At 36.5% G+C, this 13,957-nt stretch overlaps 2 non-coding genes across 2 annotated transcripts; both read right to left on the reverse strand.

Moving 5' to 3' along the window:
* Window positions 1–255: 255 nt before the first annotated feature.
* On the reverse strand, window positions 256–363 carry LOC122293048. Its single transcript, XR_006237105.1, has one exon. It is a non-coding gene; the product is annotated as a small nucleolar RNA R71 (small nucleolar RNA).
* Window positions 364–11,942: 11,579 nt separating this feature from the next.
* LOC122293041 lies at window positions 11,943–12,050 on the reverse strand. Its single transcript, XR_006237099.1, has one exon. It is a non-coding gene; the product is annotated as a small nucleolar RNA R71 (small nucleolar RNA).
* Window positions 12,051–13,957: the final 1,907 nt, after the last annotated feature.

Here is a 13,957-nt window from a genome sequence, read left to right on the forward strand (position 1 = left end):
GATTCCATTGTTACCACACTTTCATGGTATGGAATCTGAAAACCCCTATTTGCATATCAAAGAGTTTGAAGAAGTGTGTTCCACATTCATGGATAGATCGTGCACTGATGAGGTCATAAGATTGAAACTGTTTCCATTTTCTTTAAAAGACAAGGCTAAGACATGGTTGAATTCCTTAAGACCAAGATCCATTGGGACTTGGCAAGAAATGCAAACTGAATTTTTAAAGAAATTTTTTCCCATGCATAGAACCAATGCCTTGAAAAGACAGATCATGAATTTTGGCCAAAAGGATGTGGAAACATTTTATCAGTGTTGGGAACGATTCAAAGACCTTTTAAATGCATGTCCTCATCATGGATATGAGAATTGGAGGGTCATTAGTTTTTTTTATGAGGGGTTGCTACAAAAAATGAGACAATTTGTGGAGAGCATGTGTAATGGAGCATTTTTTAACAAACAACTTGAGGAAACTTTTGAATATTTTGATTATCTAGCTGAAAATGCACAATCATGGGATACATCTGATGTTCATGATAGGTTGGAAAGTTCAAGGACAATTTCAGGGGGTGGGAAATATAATCTGAGAGAAGTAGATGATTTGAATGCTAGGTTGGCTATGATTTCTAAGAAATTAGAAACCATAGAACTGAAGAAAGTGAATGAAGTACATGTTGTACCTCAGATTACCTTGAGCTGTAATATTTGTGAAGGCCAAGGGCATTCAACTAATGATTGCCCAACCATTCCAGCTTTTAAAGAAGTTCTTTTGGATCAATCTGATGCTGTTAATATGGTTGCTAAATCTTTTTCAGGTCCTTATTCCAACACCTACAATTCGGGATGGAGAAATCACCCTAATTTCAGTTGGAGAGGTGATCAAACTGCTTTACCTGCACCCAACATAGCTGGTCCTTCACAAATTGTACCCTACACTACCCCAGGAGGTTCAGGACCATCTCAATATGCCAACCACATGGTCCCAGCTCAGAAAAAGAACCTTGAAGACAATCTCCAGCAATTATCCACCAACTTCCAGCAGCTGTCCACCAATTTTCAGCAATTTATGCAAAGCCAAGCTGCTATCAACAGTCAAACTTCACACGCCATTGCTGAGATTCGAGGGTTAGTCACAAGGTTGACTACAACCATAAGTGCTCAAGAGAAAGGGAAGTTCCCTACACAATCTCAGCCTAATCCCCAAGGCCAAAACCACCAATTTTAAAGTATGGCAGGAGATTCAAATGTCAAGCAAGTCGAGGGTATTACAACCTTGAGAAGTGGTAAGGTGATTGGCATTCCAGCTCAAGAGGTAGAAAAGAATGGTAACACTTCTAAACCTCCTTCTGAAAATGAGGCACATGATCCTTTGAAATCTGAAAGTGTCCCAAGCACTACACTTGCACCTTTTCCTCAAAGGTTAGCCCCTTTGCATAAAGATAAGCATCTTGCTGAAATTTTTGAGGTTTTTAGGCAAGTTAGGATTAACATCCCTTTGTTAGTGCTATTCAGCAAATTCCTGCTTATGCAAAATTTTTAAAGGATCTATGCACTGTGAAAAGAAAATTAAATGTGCATAATAAAGCTTTCCTTACTGAGCAGGTTAGTGCTATCATTCAAAGTAATACACCACCTAAATACAAGGACCCTGGAGCACCTACAATTGCTTGTGTGATAGGAAATTCAAAAATTGGTCACGCTTTGTTGGATCTTGGTTCAAGTGTCAATTTATTGCCTTACACTGTGTATGAACAACTTGGTTTAGGTGAACTGAAATCCACACCTACCATTTTGCAACTTGCTGATAGATCAATAAAAATGCCTAGGGGTATAGTTGAGGATGTTTTGGTTCAAGTTGATAAATTTTACTATCCTGTGGATTTTGTGGTGCTTGATATGAACTTGTCAAATCCATCTACTTTCCAAGCTCCTGTAATTCTTGGTAGACCATTTCTTGCTACATCTAATGCATTAATTAATTGTAGAAGTGGAATTTTGAAATTGAGTTTTGGAAACATGACATTGGAGCTGAATATCTTTAATACTTGCAGGCAACCTTAGGATTTAGAAGAAGTTAAGGAAGTTAATTTGCTGGAAAATATCCTTGATAAGGACTTTCACTTGAATCTTCCTTCTACTGATTTACATTTGTCATTAGAAAGTGTGCTAAGTGATGTAAATATATTTGATGATACTTCTAATGTTTCTTTCACAGGAATCGGGCATGGGGTGCCTTGGCAACCAATGTTTGCAGAGTCGCCACCTTGGGCAGCACCCATAAAACCATCTTCAGATGACAGACACCATGCGGCAACACACAAGGGTTTAAGTTTGGCTAGGCATGTAACATTCACTAGAATGTGTACATGTAAAAAGAAGTTGTATGGTTTGTAGTGGAAAATAATGTTTAGTCTAAAGGCTAAATGGTATAGTACTATAAATCTAAAAGAAACCACAATTTCATTCTCACATTGTCACATCATTTCTTAAAATAATTACACACATTACTAGCTGTTTAATTATATCTCCAAAATAATGGTAACGAACAAAAGGGTTGCCTGCCTAATAGTTACAAATACAGCTTCCAAAACCAACCAATCATATGACAGGAAATGGGCCTACTCGCCTATTGCTTGGGCTGGGTTGGCTCTTCCGCCTTGGGTATTGTGGCACCCCCAGATTTTCGTTTGGGATCGGATGGACATCCGAAGTGTCAGGACATGCAACACAAGGTTACCTGCCCCCGTTTATGACATATAAGAATTAATGTTCCTAACATGCTTCTAGCATTATACAATACTCGCAGCGGATAATTTTATTTTTTTTAACAATACTATACACCAAACTTATAAAATCTTAAATAGTTAAATCATAATCCAAACATACTTAACAAAATGGATATCAATGGTTTTAGTAAGAGTCACAGAAGACTGTAATCTCAACAACATGGGAGGCCAGACTCCAAATTTACATTACCAAAATACACTATTGAGGATTCTTCTAGTAACTCGTGTAACTCGACTAACGAGGCCAGAATACTATCCAAAAACTAACTATGGAAGTTGTAAGCTCCGTGTCGTGTCTGTGGCGTCTAGTCAACCTCCTTCAGTCTACCAACGTCCGCTCCCTACTCTGATCTTGACACATCGCCTACCATTCAGGGGGAATGGTAGTTGGGACTACCACGGTGAGATTTGATTACAAATCTCAGTAAGTTAACAGGAAACTCACACACAGGTTAATGATGCATGTATAACAGTAAAAGTATGAATGCATAATTAAAGTTGTAAGTAAGCATAACATAACTTGACATATAGCATGGCATAACTGACATACCCTGAATAGAAACGCGAACCAAACTTGGCTTGACATAACATAAACTTGAACTTAAAACATAACATGGACTAACAACATAACAAGAACTTGAACTTAAAACATAACATGGACTTGAAACATAGCATGAACGTGAACATACATAACATAAACATGAACTTGAACTTAAAATAAACCTGAGCATAACATGACATAAACATGAACTTTGAGACATAATGTGAATGTGAACATATCATAACATGAACGTGAACTTGAACATAACATGTATGTGAACATAACATGACATGAACGTGAACTTGAAACATAACGTGAACATGAACATAACATAACATGAACATAAGTTTGAACTTAACATAAATGTGAACATAACATGATATGAACATGAACTTGAAACTTAACGTAAACATGAACATAACATGTACGTGAACATAACATAACATAACGATAGATTATACTCCTTCACCATAGTACAAATTTACGCATAGCCTTGATTGCAGTACCAGGTAGCGCGTTTCATCCTTCTGTAGTACGGCAGATTATACTCCTTCACCACAGTACTTGGCAGTGCAAAGCCTTGACCACAGTACTAGGCAGTGCGTATTATCCTTGACTATAACATAACTTAACATAACGGTAAATTATACTCCTTCACTGTAGTACTCGACAGTGCATAGCCTTGACCGTAGTACTAGGCAGTGCGTATTATCCTTGACCGTATCATAACTTAACATAACGGTAGATTATATTCCTTCACCATAGTACTCAGCAGCACATGGCCTTGATCGCAGTACCAGACAGCGCATATTATCCTTAACCATAACATAACTTAACTGATTTAACCATCTGTAGTATGATAGATTATACTCCTTCACCTTAGTACTCGGCAGCGCATAGCCTTGACCACAATACCAAGCAGCGCGTATGATTCTTGACCGTAGTACAAATTAACTGATAATTGAAACTTAACTGTTCTCAAAATACACAATTGTATTAAAAATAAAATATGACTGGAATATGAAAGAACAAAAGTCCTGACGTCACATAACATAACTTGAATGTAACTTGAGAGACATGACTTACTTGAGATAGAAATATTTTGTAGTATGACATAATATGTAACAGACAACATTTCATAACATGGCATAACATGTGATAGTAAATATTACGTGACATGGCATACATGTAATAGATGGCATAGCATAATATGACATACTTGTAACATATAGCAATACGTGACATAATAGATTGTGTAATGAATCATGTGTAATAGATAAAGATGTAATGACGTTGCATGGAATGAAATATATGATAACATACATACATAAATTGTAGTTCCCTCACCCATCATACATACACAGTAAACTGATAGTAAGTTAGAAGTTAACTTACCTCGATCGTCACGTTTTATGAGAATAAAGTGCAAAACACGAGGAATTGTAAGAGGGTATTCTAAAAGTTAGAAATTTAATTACTAACAATTGGAAGCATGAAAACAAGCTAACTTAGAGTAAAATTATCATTTTACCCTCTACATGTGAAAAAATGACCATTTTACCCCTAACTTAAGGATTTCACATCCTAACTCCAAAAATTTTCAAAATTTATATTCCTCATGTAAATTTTGCCCTAAACTCAAATATCAAGTCAGAAAAATTTAAAACAAATCACAACTATAGAAAACACACTATGGCCAAAACATCCATAGGCCATTTCTCTTGATTTTTGTTGCAATTCCTTCTAACTTCAAAATTCATGCTTAACCCAAAATTTTGCAACAAGGATCTTCCTATCCTAAGTTTAAAACCATACTTAAAACATCCATTTAGAAAAAGCTAATAATCAACACCAAACTTTTTGTAAAAAGATCCATACACTTGAGTCACAAGCTTTGACCTTAAATCAAAGCATCTCCAAGAATTTAAAAAAAGTTCAAATCTTACTTCTAACATATTCATAAAATCATCCTAAGATCAACCATACTTTAAATCATAAAATAAAGTCACCAAAGTTACAAAATAACACTTGGAGTTTTTGGTTTTACACTTAGTCCAAAAATAGAAACTTTTTCCTCAACTAGCTTTGATAAATCACTTGATCAATGGTTTAAGAAAGTGAGATCTTTGAAATAAAGCATCACATGGTTTTAAAATGTGTCATAAAGAATATCCAACCATAAAACTTAAAATCACATGGCTAAAACTCAATAAAACATGGATCTAACCCAAAAACATCAAATCTTAAGCCTAACCAAAATTCTCTTGTATAGAAAAATCACATCTTTGAAATTAATGCTAAATATCTTTGAAATAACATCCTAAAATGAAAATAAGAGACATATGATCATCATATAAAAATATAAAAGCCATTAGAGTAAGATCAAACCATGAAATATTCAAACTTTCTCCAAATAAAAACTATTTTTTCCACTTCCAGTTTTCAAGTTTCTAGATCTAAGAAAATCTTTCATCAAAAGCTTTAGTCATGCAACAAAACTTCAATCAACACTCTAAAACACATGCTAAAAACACTCCATAAAAGTTTTGGACCAAGATATATCCATTAGCTTGGTCAAAAATTCCAAAACATAACACACTCTCCAGTTTCACGCCTAGAATGACCCTTCCATGGTTGAAAATACTTTAGACTAACCAAATGACCATGGAATGATACAAATAATATATATATGGAAAAAATACTCAAAGATGAACAACTATTATGAAGGATTCATCGTGTGAAAATACCTAAAAAGGGTCAAAAATCTCCATCCAAAAATACCCAGAAATTTACCTGAGAGAGCTGTTTTGGGTTTCTCTCTATGAACGGGGTGAAGAAGTGATGAAAGGGAAGTAAGTTGTCTTGCACGACTCAAGAATTTTGTAGGGGGAAGATATGGATATGAATGACCTTGATTGGAGGTGGCTATGTGACATAAAGGGGAGAATAGTGAGAGGCAAAGTACAGCCTGCAGAAGCTATGAGGTATGGGGGTTGATGGGGTGGGTTTCTCCATCTCATCAAGGCACTATTGGGTGCAGCCAAGGGTAGTGAATGTTCTGCCATGTGGGAGAGGAAAATTCCTCAAGAAGCCTTGCCAAGGTGGCCAAATTCGTGGGCCTTGATGGGCTCAACCAAGTGGGCTTCAATTTGGGATTTAAAGAGGGTTTGGTTAGGGTTTGAGATGTTATCAAGCTCAAATCTAATTTTTCTTGGCCTAAACAAATTTTCAAGGTTTAAAAGGTTGGATAATGATGTCATAACCAGAATTTGAGAAATTAATAGCATGTGAAAGTGATTTAATCAAGTGATTAAACACAATACTAGAAATTGGATAAAAAATGGTTTGAAGGCCAACTTTAGGGTTTGGGGAAACCGTTTAGGGTTCCAGTTTCAACCAAGCTTTTGGGGTTTCAATTGAAGTCCAATCATTTAGGGTTTCACTAGGGTTAAAACCCTCTTTGATCTGGCTCAAATTGGTAGATCAAATGAAAAAAAGATTTGCTTAGGTGGCATGATCTCATACCTTGATTTCCTTCACAAATCCTTCTAATGGTTCCTCTTTGTGCCAAGTATCTAATACTATTCACTATGTGGGGCTAAGATCTTCCCAACTAGTCAAATAAACTTCTCTAACCTAATTTGGACATTCCTCACTGTGATTTTGAAAACATTATACTTAATACGCTTATTGAGGTTATTATTCACTCCAAAGAATGCATAATAAACTTAATACTGAAAAATTCTAAATATTCATATTAACCTACAATGAAAATAGTTTACCAAAATTCAACCCTGAAGTGCCCCTAAAAAATAAATTCACAGTTTTAAACAATCGTTTCGTCTGAAATTATGAAAATCGGTTATTGTGCTATAAAATCCTAAATATTCAATTGAGTCTAGTGGCATAGACTGTAACGTATTCTGACACTTCTAACTACCTCAAACAATTAAAATCACATTTTTGGCACCATAGTGAGTGATGACACTGACTATGTTGACAAACTAAAACCTTTGCGATTAGTCAATTCGTGAAAACTTATGGAGTTTTCAAGATATTCCTAAAGTCTATAGAAATTCCGCCATTGAATTTCTAGTGGGGTGTTACAAGTATTACTCCTGGATCTAGCTCTGCATCAAAGTATATGGTTCTAATACGAAAGCCACAGGCAGGTTAGATAGCTATGAAAGGACTGGTAATGAGAAACAATTGTCATGATTATGCAAGGAACAATTTTATGTAGTTGACACAAGGGTGAATGCATGTATTAGTGCATGGCAAGAAATCAACCTCTTTGGCAATAACCCATATATTCGAAAACATGATAAGGAGTCACCTTCTCAATAAAATACAATTATATAATAATGGTGATGAATCACCCTTTGAGGAATTACCCTCTGTTGCAGAACTCAGTACATATATATGTAATTATGCATGTCGCCGAGGAGAGGAATCACCCTCTTCTCTAGCACGTAAAACCTAAAACACTAGTCATACAGTAGTTCACAGTCATCACATAGATATTCATCAAATAGACATACATTCCCTAATGGGCAATACGGGATGAGCCGCTTCATTATTCAAAATCGAGAAATTTCTCCCACTCGACCAACATGGTGCAAGTCAACTAGCATGCACTACCGGTTGACTCTTACATAGAGGTGTACATGTTGCACTGGGAAAACGAATACCTAGCTAACCAATTCAAAGACACCAACACCTGATAAGCTCAAGGAATTCTTCATCTCATCTATCAGGTGAGGCTAACATGATACTATCCCACCCCAATCATTCATGAGGACTCCCTCTACCTGTATGAAACTCATAGTGAAGTCTCGTAGGAATGTTTTAGGGAATTCTTTATCCCGTCCCATTATGATTGTCACACAATACACTTACTCACACAAAGATTAATTAAAAACAAATGCATTCAAATCTTAGAGAAGCACGAAGTAAGGATAATAGTAAACATAATAGACAAACACATTATTTCAATATTAGAAAGGGAGAGATTATAGGGTATGCATGAACTAAAATTCCACAACATTTACCCCCATCCCTCAGTTTAATCTTACAAGTTGACCTACCTCACAATCTTAGAGTTATGACGGCACTACACTACTCCTCTCTTTGCCTCCTTTGAAGTCTCTGGCTCATTCAAAAAATCTAGGGGCTCTCAGGTACTTATGAACTCAAAGTGAGATTTTAACTTTTTCCTTAAGCCTTTTAACATATAGGTGTGTTCGGTTTCCTACTAAAGCTCCTCTAACTCCAAATATGATTGAATAGGAGTCCTTTAGTCTCGACCATCCCACTGTAGGATGATATAGACAGATTGGTAGGGCATGGTCTACACATCCGTACGGTCTTCCTTACATCCAATCCTTAATCATTCTCCAATTGAAGGTCTCCAATGTGGCTCTAGATCATACATCTGGGTTTAGACGATATAATTTACCAAGTCAATATCCTTTTTTGGAAACCCACTTCGGATGTGACTCCTCAAATGGAGTGCGGCCTTCTACATACAGCTTTGCCAACTTTTTTGTGTTTCCTTGTAGACCCAAAAAGCTCATACATGACAACAAGGGTTTGGTCCTCTATCATTGCACACTTTGCACTTGTTCTTTGCCATTGCTCATTAGGTGGCATTTCTAGCTTACTTACATAAGGTAAAAATTCCTTTATCACCTTGCGCAGTGACGTTGATGAAGCGCTAAAACTGCATGATTAAGTTACTTAAGTGAATAAATTGTTTAATAAAAAAATAATTTAAGTACTTAATTATGCAATAGATCACAATACTTGAGTCAATTGATAAATTCTGGTATTTTTGTGCTTAAAAAGATTTATAATACAATAACTTCACATGACAATAAATATTCCATTTTTATTCCTCTCATAACAATGGTAGTTTGGGCAATACACATGCAGAAAAATGCACACATGCAGGACAGCAAATTTGTTCTTCTTTTTAGAGTAGATCAACACGCAACAAAGAGATCACTCGGAAGCAGAAAACTCACATGAGCAGCAGCTACTACACCAAGCAGCAGAAAGAAGATCATTCGGATAAAACTCACACATGCTAAAAGCAGCAGAAGCATCACTCGGCAATACACATATGCAGCGGACAGCACTCATACAAACACAAACACATGCTGGAAAAATGCACACATGCAAAAAAGCATCACCAGGACAACACATAACCTGGACGTTGCAGACAAACTCATGCAGAACACTCGGACAGCACCAGCAGAACACTCACAGCACTTACAGCAACTCACACATGTGCAGCAGCTACTACAGCAAAAGAAAGAAGACCACATGGACAGCACACATGCAGCATCATTCGGACAGAACACCAGCTCACACACGCAGCACGTTACAGCAGACAGCAGCCTTCGGAAAGCAGTCACACCCATTCACACATGCACACATGCAACACACACATGCAGACCAACATGCACACATGCACACATGCAGACGCAGAGCAATAGGAAATAGCTTTCGGTTTGGCAGCAGCAGGAGCTTGGAGTTTCAGTTTTCTTTCTTTTCTTCTCGTTTACGAGAAGCAGCTAGTTTATATTATCTGGAAGATTTTTTTTTTTTGCTTTTCGTTAGAGACCTTGTTCAACAGCAAAGTAGTTTTCTTTCAGCTTTCTTTTGCTTTTCGTTCGGCATTTGCAGAACAAGAGTTTGAGTCTTTAGTTTTTCTGTTTGGTTGTAGCGTGGAGCATCTTGATGTCTTTTCGTTTTGGGCGTCTGGAGTTTCTTGTTGGTACTTTTGCTGTCATTTACATTAGAGTGCCTTAAGTTTTCAATTTTTAATTTGCTTTCCGTTAAGCGTTGATAGAGTTGGAGTTTTCAGTATTTCTTCCCGTTACAGACTTAATGGATGGCTGCATCTTTTGATTTTTTTCTTAGTTCAGCATTTTTTTCTTTCTTGCGTTTTCGGCGTCTGGAGGTGTTTATTGGAAATTTATTTTCATTCTTTCTTGGTTAGTGCTTGGTAGAGGTGCAGACCTACGAGGGGGCTGCTTGACTTTATTTTAGTTTTCTTTCTTGCTTTTGTTTGGGAGTTCCTCCATAGATGCCGGGCTTCAATTATTTTTTTTAGTTTTCGTTTCTTTGTTTGCTGAAACTTTTCTTCTCCATTGTTATTCGGCTGGTATTTGTTTTTTTTCTTTTCTTTCTTTTTTTACATTTACCGTGCTCGTTCTTTATTTTATACTTGTTCCTTTCTCTTTCGGCCGGACAATATTAGTTTTCATCTCATTTAAATATTTTCTCACAGATTTTAATATGGCTTTGTTTAGATTAATTTTTGTTGTTAGAAATATCATGTGTAGCTAAGTTTTAAAACTTGGGTTGTGGAATGAGATTTAATTTATTTTAGATTCTAGTTTAATGCAATATTTTATGGTAATTATTGATTTCACTATGTTACTAGTCGGATTTAAATTGAAAATAGATTGAAGCTCTTGCTCTTGTTTTGTTGTTGATGTAAGGCACAACAAAAGCTTGAAAATTATCAAGGCTTCTCTCGTTTGTTTGTTAATGTGTGTTCGGCTAGTAAAATAGAAAATCCCTTAGAAAAATATTGCAAAACTTGAGCTTAACCATTTTATCTTCCGATTATCAATGCCTTGATTGGGTTGTTAATCGAGAAAATTATATAGAATCCAAAATAAAGAGAGTCCCAAACCCAACCCAAGTGTTCGTTAATTTGTTTTTTTTAGAAACTCTAATTTCAACTTCGATTATCTTTTTGCATTGCATTTGAATTTTATTTTCATCTCTCATACTTGATTTATTTGTTACTCACAAATCTCTTATACGCTTTGATAACCCATTGTCCCTGTGGAATACGATCCTGGACTTATCCTTGATACAACTTGACACTTCTACACTTGGAAGCACATTCGACCACGAGTCAAGTTTTTGGCGCCATTGCCGGGGACAACTGGTGCTTATTAGAGCATTCCTCTACTGCTGAGAGGACGTTGTGAAGCTGTGAACCTTTTCACAGCCTGGGTGACATCTAATCTTTTTCCCTTTTCTCTGTTTATTTTTCATGGTCTTTGATTATCTGCTCTTGATTGTATGACTAGTTGGACTAGAGACCATACATCTTGACTGTTTAGGACAGAATCATTGACATCTTTTAGCTCTGCATCATCTTTTGTAGAATCATCATCAGACACTGATAGCATCATGGCTGAAAATGAGCATCATGATAGGGAAGTGGAGAATCCAAACAGGACTCTTAGAGAATATCTTCAGCCTGTTAGGATTAGCACACCTTCTTGTATCATTTTACCTATTAATGCAAATGCTTTTAATTTCAAACCCGGGATGATTCCATTGTTACCACACTTTCATGGTATGGAATCTGAAAACCCCTATTTGCATATCAAAGAATTTGAAGAAGTGTGTTCCACATTCATGGATAGAACATGCACTGATAAAGTCATAAGATTGAAACTGTTTCCATTTTCTTTAAAAGACAAGGCTAAGACATGGTTGAATTCCTTAAGACCAAGATCCATTGGAACTTGGCAAGAAATGCAAACAGATTTTTTAAAGAAATTTTTTCCCATGCATAGAACCAATGCCTTAAAAAGACAGATCATGAATTTTGGCCAAAAGGATGTGGAAACATTTTATCATTGTTGGGAACGATTCAAAGACCTTTTAAATGCATGTCCCCATCATGGATATGAGAATTGGAGGGTCATTAGTTTTTTTTATGAGGGTTGCAACAAAAAATGAGACAATTTGTGGAGACCATGTCTAATGGAGCGTTTTTTAACAAAGAACTTGAGGAAGCTTTTGAATATTTTGATTATCTAGCTGAAAATGCACAATCATGGGATACATCTGATGTTCATGATAGGTCGGAAAGTGCAAGGACAATTTCAGGGGGTGGGAAATATAATCTGAGAGAAGTAGATGATTTGAATGCTAGGTTGGCTATGATTTCTAAGAAATTAGAAACCATAGAACTGAAGAAAGTGAATGAAGTACAAGCTGTACCTCAGATTACCTTGAGCTGTAATATTTGTGAAGGCCAAGGGCATTCAACTAATGATTGCCCAACCATTCCAGCATTTAAAGAAGTTCTTTTGGATCAATCTAATGCTATTAATATGGTTGCTAAATCTTTTTCAGGTCCTTATTCCAACACCTACAATTCGGGATGGAGAAATCACCCTAATTTCAGTTGGAGAGGTGATCAAGCTGCTTTACCTGCACCCAACATAGCTGGTCCTTCACAAATTGTACCCTACACTACCCCAGGAGGTCCAGGACCATCTCAGTATGCCAACCACATGGTTCCAGCCCAGAAAAAGAACCTTGAAGACAATTTCCAGCAATTATCCACCAATTTCCAGCAGCTGTCCACCAATTTTCAGCAATTCATGCAAAGCCAAGCTGCTATCAATAGTCAAAATTCACAAGCCATCGCTGAGATTCGAGGGTCAGTCACAAGGTTGACTACGACCATGGGTGCTCAAGAGAAAGGGAAATTCCCTGCACAATCTCAGCCTAATCCCCAAGGCCAAAACCACCAATTTCAAAATGTGGCAGGAGATTCGAATGTCAAGCAAGTCAAGGCTATTACAACCTTGAGAAGTGGTAAGGTGATTGGCATTCCAGCTCAAGAAGTAGAAAAAGAATGGTAACACTTCTAAACCTCCTTCTGAAAATGAGTCACATGATCCTTTGAAATCTGAAAGTGTCCCAAGCACTACACTTGCACCTTTTCCTCAAAGGTTAGCCCCTTTGCACAAAGATAAGCATCACGCGGAAATTCTTGAAATTTTTAAGCAAGTTAGGATTAATATACCATTGTTAGATGCTATTCAACAGATTCCTACCTATGCTAAATTTTTAAAGGATTTATGTACCATAAAAAGAAAATTGAATGCGCAAAAGAAAGCTTTTCTTACTGAGCAGGTTAGTGCTATTATCCAAACCAACACTCCTCCCAAATACAAGGACCCAGGATCCTCTACCATAGCTTGCATGATAGGGAGCTCAAAAATAAGCCAAGCATTATTAGACTTAGGTTCAAGTGTGAACTTATTGCCTTATAATGTTTATGTTCAGCTTGGATTGGGTGAGTTGAAATCTACTTCTATCACATTGCAGTTGGCTGATAGGTCTACTAAGATTCCAAGGGGAGTTGTGGAAGATGTTTTGGTTCAAGTAGACAAATTCTACTATCCAGTAGACTTTGTCGTACTCGACATGCAATTGACTAATCATTCTACTTTCCAAGCACCTGTTATCTTAGGAAGACCCTTCTTGGCTACTTCTAATGCACTCATAAATTGTAGAAGTGGAGTTTTAAAGTTGAGTTTTGGAAATATGACCTTGGAGCTAAATATTTTTAATCTTTGCAGGCAACCGCAAGAAGTTGAAGAAGTTCATGAAGTGAATTTGCTGGAAAATTTCATTGATGAAAATTCTACACATTACTTTCAACTTATTGATTCTTTAGAAGAATTTGAAGAAGATTTGAAAATATTTGATAATGTTAATGACTCATCTTTTGTTTCCTCAATAGGTCAGCAAGTTACACCACCATGGAGGCCAAAATTTGAGCAACTTCCACCATTGA

Source organism: Carya illinoinensis, chromosome 13, assembly GCF_018687715.1.
Source record: "Carya illinoinensis cultivar Pawnee chromosome 13, C.illinoinensisPawnee_v1, whole genome shotgun sequence".
Taxonomy (NCBI): domain Eukaryota; kingdom Viridiplantae; phylum Streptophyta; class Magnoliopsida; order Fagales; family Juglandaceae; genus Carya; species Carya illinoinensis.